The sequence below is a fragment of the Bactrocera tryoni genome, chromosome 4 (genome assembly GCF_016617805.1).
Source record: "Bactrocera tryoni isolate S06 chromosome 4, CSIRO_BtryS06_freeze2, whole genome shotgun sequence".
Lineage (NCBI taxonomy): Eukaryota > Metazoa > Arthropoda > Insecta > Diptera > Tephritidae > Bactrocera > Bactrocera tryoni.
The window spans coordinates 51,757,598-51,775,726 of record NC_052502.1 but is presented as its reverse complement, the minus strand read 5'-3'; the positions used below and the strand labels follow the sequence as shown (position 1 = coordinate 51,775,726).

The window sequence follows — 18,129 nt, the reverse complement described above, 5'->3', positions numbered from 1 at the left end:
TTTCGCCAGCAGCAGATTGAAGAAGTCGCACGATAGGGAGTCGCCTTGTCTGAAACCTCATTTGGTATCGAACGGCGCGGAGAAGTTCTTGCTGATGCTGACGGAGTTTGGTATTGCTCAAAGTCAGCTTCCGACATCCGTATTAGTTTTGCGGGGATACCAAATTCAGACATAGCAGCATAAGGGTAGCCCTTTTTCCTGCTGTCAAAAGCAGCTTTAAAATCGACGAGGAGGTGGTGTGTGTCGATCGTCTTTTTACGGATCTTACATAATGAATATGTGATCAGTTGTTGATTTTCTGGGCCTAAAGCCACACTGAAAAGTTTCAAACAGTTTGTTGACGGTAGGCCTTAATCCTTCACACAATGCGCTCAATAGAACCTTATATGCGATGTTAAAGAGGTTTATCTGACGGTAGTTGGCGCAGATTGTGGGGTCTTCTTTTTTATGGATTGGATCTTAAATTCCAATCGTCGGGCATACGTTCGTCCGACCATATTTTGTAAAGATGCTGATGCATGCTCCTTATCAGTTCTTCAACATCGTATTTAAATAGCTTGATCTTCAATCCATCGGCCCCCGCCGCTTCGTTTTTCTCCAGACGTGTAATTGTTATTCGAACTTCTTCGTTTTCGGGCAGTGAAAAGTCTGCGCCATCGCCATTGACTGGGGAACCAGGTTAACCATCTCCTGGTGTTATGCTTTCACTTCCGTTTCACGCCGTTCAGCAGGTTGAAGAAGTGTTCTCTCCATAAATCATAAATTCAGTATGGTCTGGGCACTAGTCACTAGATCATGTATGTGCCGGTCTAAACTACTTCTGTTAGTCGCATCTTCTGGTAGAATTTTCGAGCATTATCTCTGTCGGGCCTGTTTCTTTTTAGATAGATTAGAAGCCCTCAGTTATTATCGCCATTTCTGTTGTTTAATTCCTCAGGCGTCCACATTCCATTCAAATAATTGTAGGCAAGTCTTTATAGTATGGTGAAGTCTCATGCCAATCAAATTCCATCTACTTAATAAAAAGTCTTCCTTAAGTTGCCTTCCTTCCAACAAGAAGCAACATTTTATACAAACTCGTTAAATATTTAATCGCTACACTATGGTAACGAATGACTCTGCTGCTCGTATGATAAACACAAACAACAACTGCGCTCTCCCTTTCATATACACCTCACTTTTAAGTTTTCTATTAACAGAAGTTGCCAGCAATTTCCTTTGACCTTCTTCCAGACGCACCCACGCACGCAGTTTCTGCTGCTTAACTGCGCGAATTAGCGCACAGATTGTGAAGAGCGCAGAAGAGCGAAGCAGAAAGAGAGATAGAGAGCGTGCAGCAACACGAAGGGCATGAAAATTATTGCCTTACGCGAGTGTGAGTGCTTATTTCATTTACTTAGCACAAGTTGCCTCATTTTACTGTTTTCTTTTGGCTTTTTGTAAAGAAGGAAATTAATTAAAACTCCATAAAACTTCCTGCATTCATTCATTCATTTTGCCGCTCATTCATGTGCCGTTATAGAGCGTTTGAGAATAAGAGAGGGAGAGAGTGAGTGCGGAGGATTTGTGAGTGTAAGCAATAAAGGCTGGTCGTAGATGAATAAGGTTAGAATTCTAGAGAATAGGGTAGGCAATAAAAGATGTTCGTAGATAAACACGGTGAGAATTGAAGACAGTAGTAAGAAAACAGTACAAAGGCAGGTATATAGAGACTAAAGTTGTCAAGACAGAGCTGCGGTTGGAAATTTACGTATAAAAATTTAATTTAATAAATCTCAAGATCAAAACAGCATCACGGCTTGATGGTAGAATTACGATCTACAGTTTCGAAGCGGCTTTCATTCCAAGCTCGTAAGAACGCACTATCTCTTATTATAACTTGCTGTCCATCCCATAATTTGGCTGGGAAAATTACCTTAGCATCTGTTGCTCACAATTTCGTCAACGTTGCAACGCTCAACGGTTTCGGCGGGCTTCTCCGCGCATCTAAAAAAGTTCATTTGGACAGCCAGTCTGTTGTGGGTGCTATACATACATATGCGCTTGCGGCACCTAAACCCAAAACAATTGAATGGTTTCAACGACTTCCCGCCCTTAATTGAAAGCTTTTGTTGTCGCTATTAGTGGCTGCCACATCACGCCGACACCGCTTGCTGCAAGTGCCGTCAACAAATCGCATTCCATTGCGCGTTTCTGGGTTTCCTGTTGTACTGCTGTTAAAATGCTTGAAACCTGCATGATTGCAACAACAACCATTCGCGCCACAGTCCTCCGCTGCACATTAAAATCTTTTATTTCTTCTATTTTGTTGGTGCGCTTCTTCGTAATTTCTGCAATCAATGCTTGTTGCGTATTTGTGGGGTGTTCTCCTTCTGCTTTGGCGCGATTTTACGATGCCACATTTTTCGTTTGCACTTGCTTTATTACAGAAATATATTTCGGTGTTTTTGTAAAGGGTACAGCTAGAGGAAAAAAGTAACGATTCTAGTTCTTCTGTGATACAAATTTTTGCAGTGTTTTTAGTCTCATTAGTGAAGCCCTTTTTAATAAATTAGCAGATTTACGATTTACAATAAATTCCGCATCTATACTTCCCTTGAACCAAGTTTGAACTCATTAACAGTGCGTTCAGGGCTGGTTAAAGAGTGCCTAGCCTCGCTGTCAATAGCATCGAGTGTCTTTGTGATAAATCTGATATGGGTGCCAGACCACAGCGGAATCGCAGAAAACTGTAAAGCTGATGAGCTAGTAAGAAAAGGCACCCTAGAACCGCTATCTGTAGAATGGGAGCGGGTCGATGCTTCCGTATCCTCTTTTGTTTTACTACTTGATAGTTTCGCGGAAGCTGGGCCAGCGCTGGGTCACCATCGGTGCATCCGCTGTCACAAAAGCCTTTTAATCCAATATCGATTGCAAGAGATCAAGTGATCTCTATGCCTTTAGTAAGGTTAGCCTCTCCCTGGTTTCTCTGGTCAAGTCCTAATTCTTGGGAGCGCATACCTTCAGATATCCCACCGAACTGGTGGGAAAGGAAATTAAACGCCTGTGCAAATTTGTATTGGCTACTAAGCGTTTTCTTAATTTATGAGTTCGAATGCAGGAGTTATCTTTTTCTATGGCTTCACAAAGGACTAGATATAGTAGTTCACGTGCGATCTTTGATCAGCCATCTAATCTAATCTATCCCAAGTCTTTTTAGTGTGAATGATCACGAGTTTCCAACCTATTTTTAAATATAGCTAAAAATATCGAAGATCAGTCCCGTCTTTTATTGAAAGATTCGACGTATTCGTTGAATGTTCCGGGGGTTTTGGAATACGTTTCAATTCCTCTGTTATGTGAATGCTTTATAGCTGAACCTTAATCCTCAAAAAACTGTCTAGCAAAGATTTTTCCATACCAACGGCACTGGCGATCTAAACGCTAACCCACATACCTGCATATGAAAGACCTTATTTAGTTAGTTGAAATAAGAAATTGAGTCTTACATTATTTAAACCCCACAATATATTCTCTCTGTACCGACACTAATTTATATGTGACCGTACTGTGTACTTGCTGAAAATAACCCCAAACTAATGGGTAGATTGGGGTTAGTATCCTAAAATATCCATTATATAGCATATAGATTCAAAAGTAGTTTTCGAGACGGTAGAAGTTCTCAATAATCCGATATAGAGGAGTAAAATTTTGTTGCTGGGAAATAAAGGCATTTTCAAAGAGAGTATTCTTTTATATAGAAAGCGGCTTACTTATGATGGTGTTAACGACTCAGAATAGGTCCTCTATCGTATCATCCTTTTGGGGTTTTTTATTTACGGGAAACATTCTCGATAGTCGGATGTGAAGAAATAAAAATTGGTTGCTAGTCAATAAGAAATAACACTTTATTATTTTAATTTGTTGTTGGGTAACAAGGAAAATCCGTATAATATAGTTAGGTACTATATGGTCATAATGTTTCATAATTTGATTAAGTACAGTTACGGATCATAATGTTTCATAACTTCGTTCCATATAACTACCGATCACCACGCTTCTTCAAAAGTGGATGAAAAGTTATTTAAAGGTTTAAAACCGGTTTATAGCATTGACACATGGCAGCGTTAATCCGTATTAACTTCATTAATCCGGATCAATTCAGGAGTTAGTGAAAATAACTTTTTGTTAACTCCCACTTAATCCTCAAAATTTTAGAGAGTAAGCTGCATTTTCGTTGGCAGCATTGTTACAAATGGCCAATTTTAATCTTTTGTGAATGAAAAACAAGCAACACTGACAGCTGTTTTTCAAATTTTCAATAATAAAAAAAGAAGTTTTATGTTATGATGCAATTTTAAAAATAAAGTGTTGATATGTTTTTGTAACAAGAAAAGGTTTTGTAAATATTAGTCGGCTAACAACCGCAATGTTTATCTTCTATCCATTTTCATAGAAAATATTATAAAAATGACAATCAGCTGTTCACGAGTGTTTCTAACTCGCATATCTCCCATCTGTCACCTATAAATTTGGATCTGATTAAGTGCGCAGTTAATCCGGATTAACGCTGCCGTCTGCCAAGGCTATTAATCCCCTCATCTCTCCATTACATCGAAGCTCTTATCATACTATCTAACGACGAAGTAAAACTAAACTCAATTATATTCCAAAAGAAGCCATTCAAAGCCGTCATGACATTTGGAAAGACTTCGGGTAAGACTTTGGATTATATTTGCCCAAAGTGGTTGACGGGTGATGCAAAGTAGAAAAGCTGCCACTCATTCTTTTCATTGCCTGGGAGCCTTATTCATACGCTCCTAAGTAAGGTTCTTTAACTGAATCCAATCTCATTTACAATCGACTATTCTTTCCGTTGATGAGGGTTTTGAGAGATCGGTTGTGGTAAGCGGTCTAAGTGCGTGAGTTGCCTTTAAATATCTTTTCAGTAATAACATAATAATTTTTCAAAACTTTTTATTCCACAAGCAAAAAATATTATATAATTATATTCTCATTAACCAGCTGAATATGTGCCATCTTTCAAACTAAATAAAACCAAAATGTAAGTCAGATAGGTGTCAGCAAAACATGCTGACAGTCACGACATTGAGAAATCCAATAAAGCAGCGAAATTTATTTGCTTAACCCACTTCAATGCATTCAGAAGTCAAGAAATCGCTGAACCACTCAAAGTGATGGGGTCGAAAGGCACACGACCACCAAAGCAACCACCTGTCGTTTCGTTAGCACAAATCAGCCCGACGCACAGCATACACCTGACAGCCGAGATAATATCGCCCTTTTTTGCTTGTCAAAGTCTTTGGCATTCTACTGCGCAATCCTTTAACCGGCGCTGTGGTCGCCTTCTTTACATATGTATGTATGTACAACTAGCGAGGAGCTACTTACAAACAAAAAAGCACCGGCAAGCGTTGTACAAAGCAACTAACGCAACGCTGGAATGCTTGTATGTATGTGCCAACAGCAAAAAAGGGGAAAAATCAAAGCGCAAAAGACCGCAAATATTCCAACCACTTGAATGCGTCTTTGTCAGCGTCCTAAAGCTGCGGCACGTCACCCGCACACTGAAACACATAGTGGCAGACCTGCTCGTACTCATCCATTCATCCAACCAACCAAAGCGCTGTCATTTTGACATGCCGTCTGTCGGTGTTTTGGCTTTCAAAAGCGCGCGAAATATTCAAATTATGCCATCACAACTGCGCTGGTTTGGGAAAATTAACGAAAATCTGCCATTGCTTCGGCTGTCAATAGCAGTTTGGGTGTCCTACCGTTGTTTTAGGAAGGCGGATGCGCCTTTGTGCCTGTGCAACAGTTATATATGCGAGTGTTGACAACGTCAGACTGAGCGAGTGGAACGCGAATTGTACGCTGAAATTGTTGTAAATGGAATTTGCGTGCGGAATTTCTTCTCTCAGTTGTTTTTTTTTTTGTTTGGCTACAGGTATTCTAAGGCCCATAAAAGAAGACATCTAATGACAGTGTAAGCATGTTTACTTTGAGTGAAATTGTAAGTCATAATTCTTGTTCGTGCGTTTTTTATGCACTCTCAAATTTGTTGAGGTTACTAGTTTCTTTTCAGGGTCACAGCCAGTCAAGTGTTTGGTAGAAAAGACATAAGGTGATCTCAACCGCTGAGTGAGAGTTAAAAAGCAGCAAGGTTCAGTGCAATTAGAGTTTTATTGAGGTAGCAAATAAGTACTTAAGACAATATTAGACATACATACTTCTATGAGACTATTGAAATCCCTGAAACCTCCAGCACATTGTGTTTTAGAGGGTCTTTATGGTGAACGTGTTTTGGAACAGTGAACGTGCCTAAGCTGGTTAACACAGAAAGACATCATACAAGTTTGATTGCTCGCCAAAAGCTTTTGCAGCTTCGATAAATTTGTTATCATACCCACTATTTTCTTCTGTTTCGGCAACGTCGGACTATTACTTGTTCCGGTCTCTGAAAAAACTTGGGGATGGAAGAAGCTGCAATTCAAATCAGGACATCAAAAATCACGTGGACCAGTTTTTTGCTTATAGGGTTCGAATATTTTGGGAGCGTATATCAATAACGTGCCCGGAAGATATGAAAAGGGATTGGATCAAAATTGAATTTCAAAAACCATGTTTAGATGAAATGGAATTACTTATTAAGTGACCCAACATTTAACTAATTGTACGAGTTCGTCGGCTCTACAAATAATATAGCTCAGTTCTGAACCGATTTCTCTTTGTTTCGAACTAGGCCATTCATTTTTAAGCAAAAGCGTTACGTTCGTGGTATCGGATTAAATTATAAGTAACAGGCTACCCAATCTTGCTGCTAAACTTGTTATATGAGACATTTTCGTCACCTTTCACCACTTAGCAAATAGTTTGAAAATTATCTTTGAGATATGCCATGTAGTCAGTTAGTTGTTTTGATGGATCGTCTACTCAGCATCAGCTTTTAGAATTTTTTTTATTAGATTGTAATAAGAACATGATTTATTGTCCTCTATTTGCTTCTGTTTTATCACAAAACACACTTTATCTCTCTCTCTTTTCTGTATCATATCATTATCGAATGTTGTGTGGAGTTATAATCTAGATTGTTCCAACGTTGAAAAAATACTCTCAGTAAGATTTTGAAAGAAACATTTGTATTTATAAGCATAAAATATGTTTCTTGCACTCGAAACATTACAACCAAATCTCGCTTTTAATAATATCCGAAAATATACTAACGCTAACTTTATGAAAAATTAAACTAAAGAGTCAACATTTCAACTTTAAAATACATTTCAACATTTTGACCTCTAATAAACAACAAAACTTTAACCTTTGTTTGTGACACGTAAAGACAATATGAACATGTCATCATAAATATAATGAAACTATTAATTTCAAAGCCTCATTGTGAGCATATTTTTCAAATTTTTATCTACAACACTTTCCGACAAAAATATTATGTTGCACAATGTCGCCTTTAACCCACAGAACTTTGCCATAAATTCATTTATTATTTATTTTATTAATTTCCAAAAAACGCAAATATTGCTTGGCTAGACAGAAGCGATAAGCAATAAATTTAATAAGTTAGTTGAAGTCAGACAAAATAAAAGTTAGAAAGTTGCCAGCTGCTTAAAGTTTGAAGTAAGAAAAGGCGAAGTACTATAAATAATCAAAACATTAAATGTCAAGGTGGAAAGCGATTAAGCAAGCTTTAGTGAAAAACACTATTGAAGAGAGTTTCCGAATGCCTAAAACATTAAAAGTATTTTTATAATTTTATTAAATTGGTGGTTATTAAGCCTTATTAACACGGTCGATTAAGATACCATTCCCATAGTGACGCTCAGTCTGACTCCAATGGCCTAAAACCTTGAGCCGGCTGGTTGTTGTTGTAGCGGCAGAAATCTTTCGAGTTGACAGTCCATGGTCGAATAAAAATTCGGGTCGTACTAGTTACTTAGATCCGACTGTCGTGGGAACGGATTGTGCCAGCTGGTCGTAAGCATTGTCTTATACTTCCCTTGTACGAGTATATGTATATGGTGGATATCAAGAATAACCTACAGAGCCTTGTTGATGTAGTTTTCATTGCCCGTAATCCTTAGCAAACAGGCCCGTTGCACCTGTTTCAACTTGTTAATATGAAATTTTTCGATAATGCCACTTGAGTGAACTTGTCTAAACCTCTCTTTGGGGCAATGGCTCTTCTGCATGAGTTCCACATTCGAAGGACTTTGGAAGTCTTGTTCTCAGCATGTTTCCCACAGCCAAATTTTTTTATCTAGAATAACTCCGAGATATTTGACAGAGCTCGAGCGTACAATAGTTCTATCTCTTAAAGTGGAGAGTGCAATGTTTGTCCTTCTTGTGAAAACACAGATAACTGTTTTCACCGGGTTGAGAGTTAGGCCGTGATCCTCCACCCACACTCTTTTGGCGGAGATTTCAAGGTCCCATTCTATGAAATCATTATTACTATTTTGCTATCGAGAATAGGTGTTTGAAAAATTTCTCTTAAAGTTAGAGGTGAAAGAGGTTGCCAGCGTCTTGAAAATTTGATTTGAAGTGAATATTTACGCTAGTGAATCTTTGTGGGATGTTTTTAACTGCTATATGTATAAGAAGAATTATAAAAGAAAAAAAAAAACACAAATAATAAGAAATTTGGCCTAGAACTATTTTTGAGAGGAGTTGCCAACTGCTACGGTAACGTGAAACAAATATTTATATTACAGTTATTTTTGAATGGAGTCCGAACTGTTATTGAAACAATTTATTTTAGAATTTATATTAGAAATTTTATTAGAACTACAATTTTGGAGTGTGTAGCCAACCGCTTAACAAATTTAACTGAAACATATTTGAATAGTGAATATATACATTGAACGAACACAATAAAGCCGAGTAAATGTAGTAAATTTATATTTTATAGATAGTTTCACTAATACCTTTGTTCAGTTTAAAATTTTTTTTTCATATAATTTTTTCTTGGCTTTTCATAACATGTTTTTTTATTACTAAGTCACTACTTCATTTTACTTTTTTACGATTTCGTCACCTGTAGTTTTTTTCGGTTATTAAAAAAAATGTAATAACACAAAAGGATAGCTAAAGTCACTGCACTCGAGAGGTGAATTTCTGTGGAAATTGTGCAAAGTTCAAAACACAATCAAAAAAAATTTGTTTTAAAGCTTGTAAAAGTGATTCATTCATCTATAGGGTTTTCCAATAAGGGTGATATGATTTCTTAAAAAAAAACAGACTAGTCTCTAAAGAAGTTCAAATGTTTTTTATTTGATGTAAAGTCCAATCGATACTATTAAGTTTTGAATATAATATCATTCAAATGGCCTAGACGACTTCTTTGCAGGAAAGAATTTGATGAACCTAATTTTCGAGTACTTTTTACACTAAATCAAGCCATATGTCTTAAATAGCACATTCACAATTAACTTCTAAGGCTTGAAGAGAGCCTGGTTATTGCTAAAGACCAATAATTTGAAATATTCCCACAAAAAGTAGCCTAATGGTGTTAAATCACAACTTCTTGAAGACTATTCAACGTCAAAATTTCTTCAAGTAATGGAATCTCAAAACTTTTCTCGCAATAATTCGATTGTCGCACGTCTTGTGTGACACGTAGCCCCGTCTTGTTGGAACCAAATGTTGTCAAGTTGAACTTCTTCCAATTGCGTCCATAAAAGTTTAGTTTTCATCGATCTTCATTTAGAGTAACGGTGTCTCCAATTTCATTTCGAAAGAAGTACGCAGCGGTCCATTAAACCTACAGACAGAAACTACACCAAATTGTCAATTTAGGTGAATATAATGGTTGTCATAAATAATTTGTGTGTTTTCTTCACACCAAAATAGGCAGTTTTGTTTATTTACCGCAACACTCAAATGAAAGTGAGCCTCATTAGAGAAAATAGTTTTCCTAAAAAAATCGTTATCTTGTTCAATTTGTTCCAAGGTAAAATCAGCAAACTCACGACGTTTACGGTGCTACAATGGCTCCAGTTCTTGAGTGAGAACGGATCTTTAGTGTACGGATGCAAGCTCAAATCCTCTCTCAAAATCGCCTCCTTGTGAGCTGAGACAGTCCCTATTCTTGAGAACATCTTGGAATCGACAAACTGCGGTCCTCAGCGGCAATTTCAGTTTGGGGAACAAGAAAAAATCACACAGAGCCAAATCTGGTGAATACGCTGGTTCTACGATCATTGCGTTTTTAGCTTTAAATTCTGTCACAATCGTACACTTTTAGATTTTTTGTCTTAAACCGAAACGACACTTAGAAACCTTTTTATCCGTATCGGAAAGCTCACTATGTATACAACTTTTTTGGAATGTTACTTTGAAGTCTAATAATATTTTACTGAAAACAATATTATTTCTACCTGATATGGTTCTAACCACTTAAACATTATAGCGATGTTCAGAAAATTAAATTTGCAGCCGTCATAATTTTCCCTCAAAAAAATGCAGTAGTTCGCTACTAATTGCAACAACGTGGACAGAATACAATAAAAATGATTATGTAACGCAAGTAAACAGTGTTGCGAAATATATTTTTTCGTTAATATCCACAAAGCACTTCATTAGCATTTATAATTGCCGGTCATTAAGAACAAATTGAAAAATAATAATAATGAGCGACATATGCTACCAAGCAGAGTGATATAAAAATATTAAACTTTTTAGTTATTATTACCGTTTTTTTTTTGAATTGCCAAAAAAAAGCTGAATAAACCGTAATTAATTTCATTTAATGATTACTGCCGCTGTTGCCAATCGCCATTGCTGTGGGTACCGAGCATGTGCAAATATTAATTTTTCCAACAGCTTACCAACACACCCACATATATAGTACATCACTTGTACACTTATTTGTGTGCATCAGCGTGTCGGCGGCGAAATCAGCGCTTGTTGATTTTTCCACATTTTGATAATTAAATGTGTTTTGTGCGCTTTTGTTTGTCTGCAGCGGCGCCTGTATATTAAATTAACGGCAAATGCAAATAAATTGTTGCATGCCAATATTTAAATTATTTACAATAAAATATTAAGAAATCGCCAAATGTTGTGTTAAAGCGAAAATTGTAGGCGGAGCGCTTGCAAAAGTGATGCATACACTAAGGCGCTTCAGATGAGTGAAATTCTCTAAGTAAATATTTGTTGCTACTTATTTTTTGTTGCTATTTTTTTGTAATAGACTTCTGTTATTACTGTCCTAAGCAATATGCTCTGGCAATTTTATAGATAGGCTACCTTTAGACCTAGTTGTGGATGGTTGTAACGCGTTTTTCATTAAAATAACACCGGTTTGGGATAACAATGAAATTCTTTATGCATTCGATGCCATTATGTGTAAAACCAGATTTATTTTGCACCACCGGCACGCTTGCATAAGTCTTATTTTCGTCGGCTTTCAAGTAAAAATCGGACAATACGAAGTTCATCAATCGTCGCTAGCTTGTTGGCACAGACCATAGACTTGACGTAGCCCCACAGGAAGTAGTCGAACGGCGTCAAATCGCACGACCGAGTCGGCCAATTGACTGGGTCATTTCGTCAGATAACACGTTTACCAAACTTGGTTTTCAATAAATCAAAATTGACATTCGCTGTGTGGCTTGTGGCAACTTCCTGTTGCCACCACATATTGTCCAAGTCCATATCCTCCAATTTGGGTCAAAAATATTCGGTTATCATTGAGCTGTAGCGATTCCCATTCACAATAACGTGCCGGTCTTAATAATCACGAAAGAAGTGCGGCCCAATGCCGCCACCAGTAAGTAAGTGATACTCAAAAATATGAGAACGTTCTGAACTTAGGTTCAGTTTCATCACAGATTTTAAGAGAGTTTTCACTTACAGGGAAAGAGGACTTACAAGGGAACAGTTAGAGGTTTTAAAGGCGTCTCAACAATGGCTTGTGGATTGTCATCACTCCAAATGAGACCCATTTAACTAAGAGCGAGCTTTATTGCTGAAAATATTTTTTTTTGTGAAAATCGGGATCAGTAGCCATATCGTTTTGGAACCGGTCCATGGTTGCTGGAATAATCGACTCTGCTCATCGATATGTTGACCAAATATTGGACGCAGCGCGCAAACTAAAACATTATTTTGGTAATAAATCGGCACGCTGTTCCGAAGGAAGTCTCTTTATAAGAAAAAGACCAACTTTGAAAACAGTTTCGGCTCCTTAAAAATCACACGTCTAAAAACCACCCGTCATAAAATGAAATGTACCGAAACATGGTTCTACCGGAAAGTGTTTAGTAAGTCCTATATTTAGAAATGTTTTTGAGCAGGGTTACCATTTAACCAGAAACAAACTTAGTTGAATATAACCAGCTTATGGCATTAAAAGGAATTTTCCAGAAGTTTTTGGTGAGAATTTGATTTTTAGAACAAAGTCGAGTCTTATCGGAAAATTACTGAGTAAAATATCAGGCAATGTGTGCCAAAAACTTAGACTTTTAAGAAACCTTTTCAAAAATTGTTCGTGAATTATTTAATTTTGTTGTTTGTTGATGAAATAATAAGCTTGAGAATTCTTAGACGAATACCTGGAACTAGGTCCTCGTCTTCATCAAAATAATAAAATATGAATAATCGGTGATTTTGAGTTCTGGCCCCCAATTGCTTTCCGTTCTTAGCTCAACCAAAGGAAATCTACGCGAAGTAGTTACAGTTAACATCTTAATAAAGAAATGGGACTTTCTCCAATTAGAAAATTTTACGTCTTCGTTAACGGTCTCAACAAAGCTTCTTCATCAATGGTATCCGCTCGACCACACAAACCAAAAGATTATTTTTCCACTGAAAAGATTTATTCTCCAAAAACGAAAATCTTGCTGATATCGTTGCTCTTTCTTCGTCGTCACCAAAGTCACGGCCCATCAAGCTCCTTATTTCCGCATTTTATATATTAAGACTATAAAACAAAATCTGTACGAACACAATGCTAATAGTACTTTTATCGCTGTTGTTATTGCATTTTGTTATCCTTTTCGGAATTTGCCGGTATTCACTCTTCGGAAAAGTGGGGGAAAATAGAAAGACATAAAATTATACTACATCCACCTGAATGCTCGTAAATGCATTGAAAGTGCATATGTCAATACATGTTTTGTGTGTATTGGTGTAAGCTTCTCAGAAGCTGAGTGCTTTTCTTCTTACTGCCGCCGTTATATGGTCCAGCTTTTACGATCGTTCACTGTGTCGTGCTCTACTGTAAGCTTTACAGCATAAGCGCAAAAATAAATGTGTAAATATGTGTCTTTAAGGTAGTTTCCATTAAATTTGGGAGGGGAGGGGATTCAGAGGGAGTGTAAGAGAGAGAGAGAGAGAAGGGAGGAGAGAATGAAAACATATATCATTAAGGTAGTCAAAAATTGCATAAAATTTTTTGTTTACAGTTTTGAATAATATTCAACATTTTTGGACCACGGTAACACATCACAAGATTACCAGAACTATTTTTTAACTCTTCTAGTGTCACTTGAGACCTTTTAAGCAACAAAAGATCCATAAATAAGGAAACTTTTGTATTTGCCAAAGGATTTATTAAAATTTTGCAATATGGGTGTCTAAGTAGCGGTAATTTGTCAAGCTTTACTTTAGATTAATTTTTATGGAGTTGCCACCTGTTCTTAAAAAAGTTATTTGCTTGTAGAAGCTATTTACATTTTGCATTATGGGTGTCTTACTATTTGTATTTTGTCAAGCTTTACTTTAAAATACTTTTATGGAGTTGCCACCTGATTTTAAAGAAGTTGTTTGATTATAAAATTTATAAGTTCCTTACATTACAAATTTGGGCGTCCAAGTAAAGGTATTTTAACAAGTCTTACTTCAGAACAATTTTTTGGAGTTGCCACCTGTTAATAAATTTTTAATTAACTTAAATCAAGAAATAAGTTAAAAAAATTTAATCCAGTGTGTATACAAAACTTCAATCATTTTGAAAATCTTTGAGCAAAGTTTAATTTCTATAGGCGTTGCCAGATTTTTTCATATTTTAATAACTATTTTCTAGAATGTATGAAAATGCTATAAGATTATTATTTATAAATGTATTAGTACTACAAAAAATATGCATGATGTTGCCACCTGAATGAAATTACATATGTATGTATATAAACTAAAGATTTCTTAGAAACCTTAAACCTTGTTAATTTATGTCAATAAAAGGACATTTTATTGCATTTGAAATTTGCGGTTTGAATTTTTGATTAAAGGGAATCGTGTTGCCACATACCTGCATAAAAATTATTAATAAAAAATGTTTTTTAGAAAGTATGAAAATGCTCTAAGATTATTATTTAATAATGTATTAGTGCTACAAAACATGTGTATGACGTTGCCACCTGAATAAAATTATATAAACTAAATGTTTCCTTGAAACCTTGTGTTGAATTATGGCAACAAAAAGATATTTGAAAGCATTTTAAATTTTTAGATTAAAGAGGGGAATAGTGTTGGCACCTGGCGAAAAATTAATTGAAAACAGTTTCTAGACCCAACATTTTTCTTAAAATTAGAGCCTTAAAAAACCTAACTTTATTAGAACGCCCCTAATCTTAGCCACCTCATCCTTGAATGCATTTGCACATGCATTTGCCGCCGTCTGCTGCTGTGCGTCGCTTTAATGACTTTCACCTTTTGTAGTTTTCGTATTTATCACACGCATTCTTTACTTTTACTCACCTCTGCTTCCACTTAGTACACATGTATTTTCCCTCATACATACATACATACCTACGTTTTATATGCGCATGCCTTCTTTTATGATTTCACCTTCTGCTGATGAACTTAATTTTACACTTATTGTTGTTGAATTTGCCACACGGTTCAATTTCGTTGACTATCAAAGTTGGTGAATCGCTTTTCCTGCTCTTCTCTCTCTTTCTCCACTATGTCCTTCTGCGTCCTTTTTCACACACATGTTTGTTGCTGTTGTTTGTTTTATAGCGCTACCTTTATTGTTGTTGAACAACATGTTGGCTTTAGTCATAAAAACCGGAAACCAATAGCCGGATAAAAACACATGCCGGCCCAGGAGAATACGCCACTTCCAACGCGTGTGCCCGTGTGTGTGTGTGTGGCCGCTCTTTGGGGTCTCCCGTGTCGCTCAAATACCAAATTAAATACAACACTTTAATTGCAATTACGTTCACAATGTGTTGCTATGCGCTGATGGAGGGTCGGTAGTAGCTGCTGTTGACGGTGACCGGCAGCTGGCTTTCGGAGCTGATGTCTATTTTATATTTGGTTTTATAACTTGTATCGAAAGTGGAAGCTGGCGACCGTTACGGCACATGTTAGGGTTATCATTGACAAGTAATGGATTCTGTTCGACTGACTTGGTGAATATTAAAAATAAGACATTTGAGACTAACAATGTTTACTCAGTTACAAGTCTTAAAGTGTCTTGTCATTCCTTAGTGATCGCTGATAAGTCAGAGTGTAACAATTGTTCAAATCAAGAGGTTCTGACCTAGTTTCTTAGGTTGCAACTTCTCTTCTATTTCGTTACGTTTCGAATACGATGAAACTGGAGAAGAATATATAGTCGTCTTTTTGGTTCAAACTAATTATAGTTTTTCCGAGTTAAAAATTAAATTTTTCGTCACTATATTCTAAAGATATCTTTAATGTTCTGAAGTAACCGGAAAGCATTCTCCCAAGGCCAAAATTTGTGCTCACATTGATGTTCAGTTAAAGTATTTTAACTATATTCACCGCTCCGGAATTCAGTTAAAGTATTTTAACTATATGTGTGGCTCCGGACTTAAGCGGACTTAGTTAAGCTTCATAGAGAATGCCTTCTGCATTTTGGGTTTTAAGAATTATTTTGATATAATCTACCATCTAGTCAAAATCTGCCCATACCGAATCGATAACACATTTCTTATACTAGTGGAGTTTTTTTCTGTTTAATATGAAGTTTGATCTCCATATGTCAGTTAGTGTGTCTTTTATACCTATGTTCTCACTCACTGCCGGATGTTCCATAAATATTGATTCCTATGTTCACACTTGTTATAGTCTGCGATCGGTTTGGTCTTTAGTTGGATAAATATTGATTCCAATGTTCTCACTTTTTATAGTCTTCGATCGGTTTGGTCTTTAGTTGGATAAATATTGATTCCTATGTTCACACTTGTTATAGTCTTCGATCGGTTTGGTCTTAAGTTGAATAAATATTGATTCCTATGTTCTCACTTGTTATAGCCTCCGGTCGGTTTGATCTTTAGTTTCATAAATATTGATTCCTATGTTAACATCTTTTTATAGTCTTCGATCTTTTTATAGTCTTTAGTTCCATAAATATTGATTCCAATGTTCTCACTTTTTATAGTCTTCGATCTTTTTATAGTCTTTAGTTCCATGGTTCCTATGTTTCCATTTTTTATAGTCTTCGGTCGGTTTGGTCTTTAGTTCCATAAATATTGGTTCCTATATTCTCACTTTGGTTTTTAGTTCCATATAAATTGATTCCTATTTTCTTCTTTTTTATAGTCCTCAATCGGTTTGGTCTTTAGTTCCAAATTCCTATGTTTCCATTTTTTAAAGTCTTCGGGCGCTCTGGTTGTCTGTTTCATAAAAATTGTTTCCTTTATTCTCCAATTGACTTGAACACATTTTTCTGAGCGAAAATTTGAGTTTAAAGAACTGAAAATGATTGAAAAAATATAGAAAGTCAGGAATCAAATATCTGTTTTCTAGAGATAGTGGACTTCCAGATTTATACCGTTCATTCGACGTCAAACTTAATCAGTTGGAACACTTTAAAAGTTTTTTTTCGAAATTTTTGATTAAAAACGATATTTTTCTCGAAGCATTCGCAATTCTACTTACTCTCTGTACACACCCTAATATTGACAAATACTTGTTTATTCTTATATATGTTGCTACCTTAAAAATTTAATTGTAAATTTAACGATTTTTCTTACAATTTTTATCACACCTCTGTCCAGCAGCCATACTCTCTTTGACCTCCAGTTTCTCCAGCTTATTTCGGCTTGCTAACGTACATGCTAACGCATATCAAATACTTTTATTTCCGGCTTTATTTTATTGCCCATAGAGCACTACTTATTTGCTTTGCACACCTCGTCACAGCTTCAAATAATCCCTCCCACTCCCGATAAAGGTATACACCTCGTCCTTCTCCGCTTATTTCCACATTCTTCAAAATTTTTCATTAAAACTTCTTCTTTTCATTTGGTGTGATTTATTTTCATGTTTGTTGGCGAATTCGACCAATTTGTTACATACGCGTGTTGTTTGGAACATATTTCGGCGATATGTACGGCCATGTGCTTTCTAAAGCCAGTTAACGAATGGCAAGTACTTGTATATTATGTATAAAAGTATATATATATACATATATGTATATCTGTATGTACCAACGCACGTTAAAATTGTCATTACGCAAGTGCTTTTGCTCGGACCTTACGTGCTCGCGCTCCTCCTACTTCTTCGCGGAAGTGGCAATTAATAGTCAGTATTGAATTAAATTGTTTCGATTTTCTCTCCCACTCTCCACTCGCACATAACGGTGTTTGTTTACGGCAATTTTTATTTCAATGAAAGCAATTAGACTTTTTAAATCGATGCTGCCGCAAAATTAATGGAATTTACTTTTTAAAGCAAAACAAAAAAAAATAATATTGAATAAATGCTGGAATATATCGCAGTTTGGTTTCATACAAAATTCATTAAAGCTAATAGGTAAAGATCATTTGATAAATGCTTTTAATTTGCGGTTTACGCAGTTTGGATTTTTATTTGCATTTGTTATGAAATGAAATTCGGTTTTCTTTTCCACCTGTATTTCTGACCACCTAAAGATGATATCAGGTGCTGAGGTTCCATGATTTACTTAAAAATATAAGGTGAACAGTTCAGTCTATGAGCGAAAATCACTTGAAAAGCGACAGTGAAACCGAAACTTAATATAGAATAAAGGGCTGTTAATGGTGTGATAATATTTTTTAAGCTTCATAAATTATTCATGTCTTCTGTCGGGAGTTCTCCATTAACTGTAGTTTCAGACTACCAGACCATTTTAGCGTATTTTAAGAGCCATCGAGGTAGCAGTTGACGTACTGCTCTGAA

General features: G+C 36.2%; 1 protein-coding gene across 6 annotated transcripts in view; it reads right to left on the bottom strand.

Moving 5' to 3' along the window:
* LOC120774162 (neurobeachin) overlaps positions 1-18,129 on the bottom strand; it is a 713,474-nt gene that overhangs the window by 497,303 nt on the left and 198,042 nt on the right. The gene's annotated exons all lie outside the window — the stretch shown is intronic.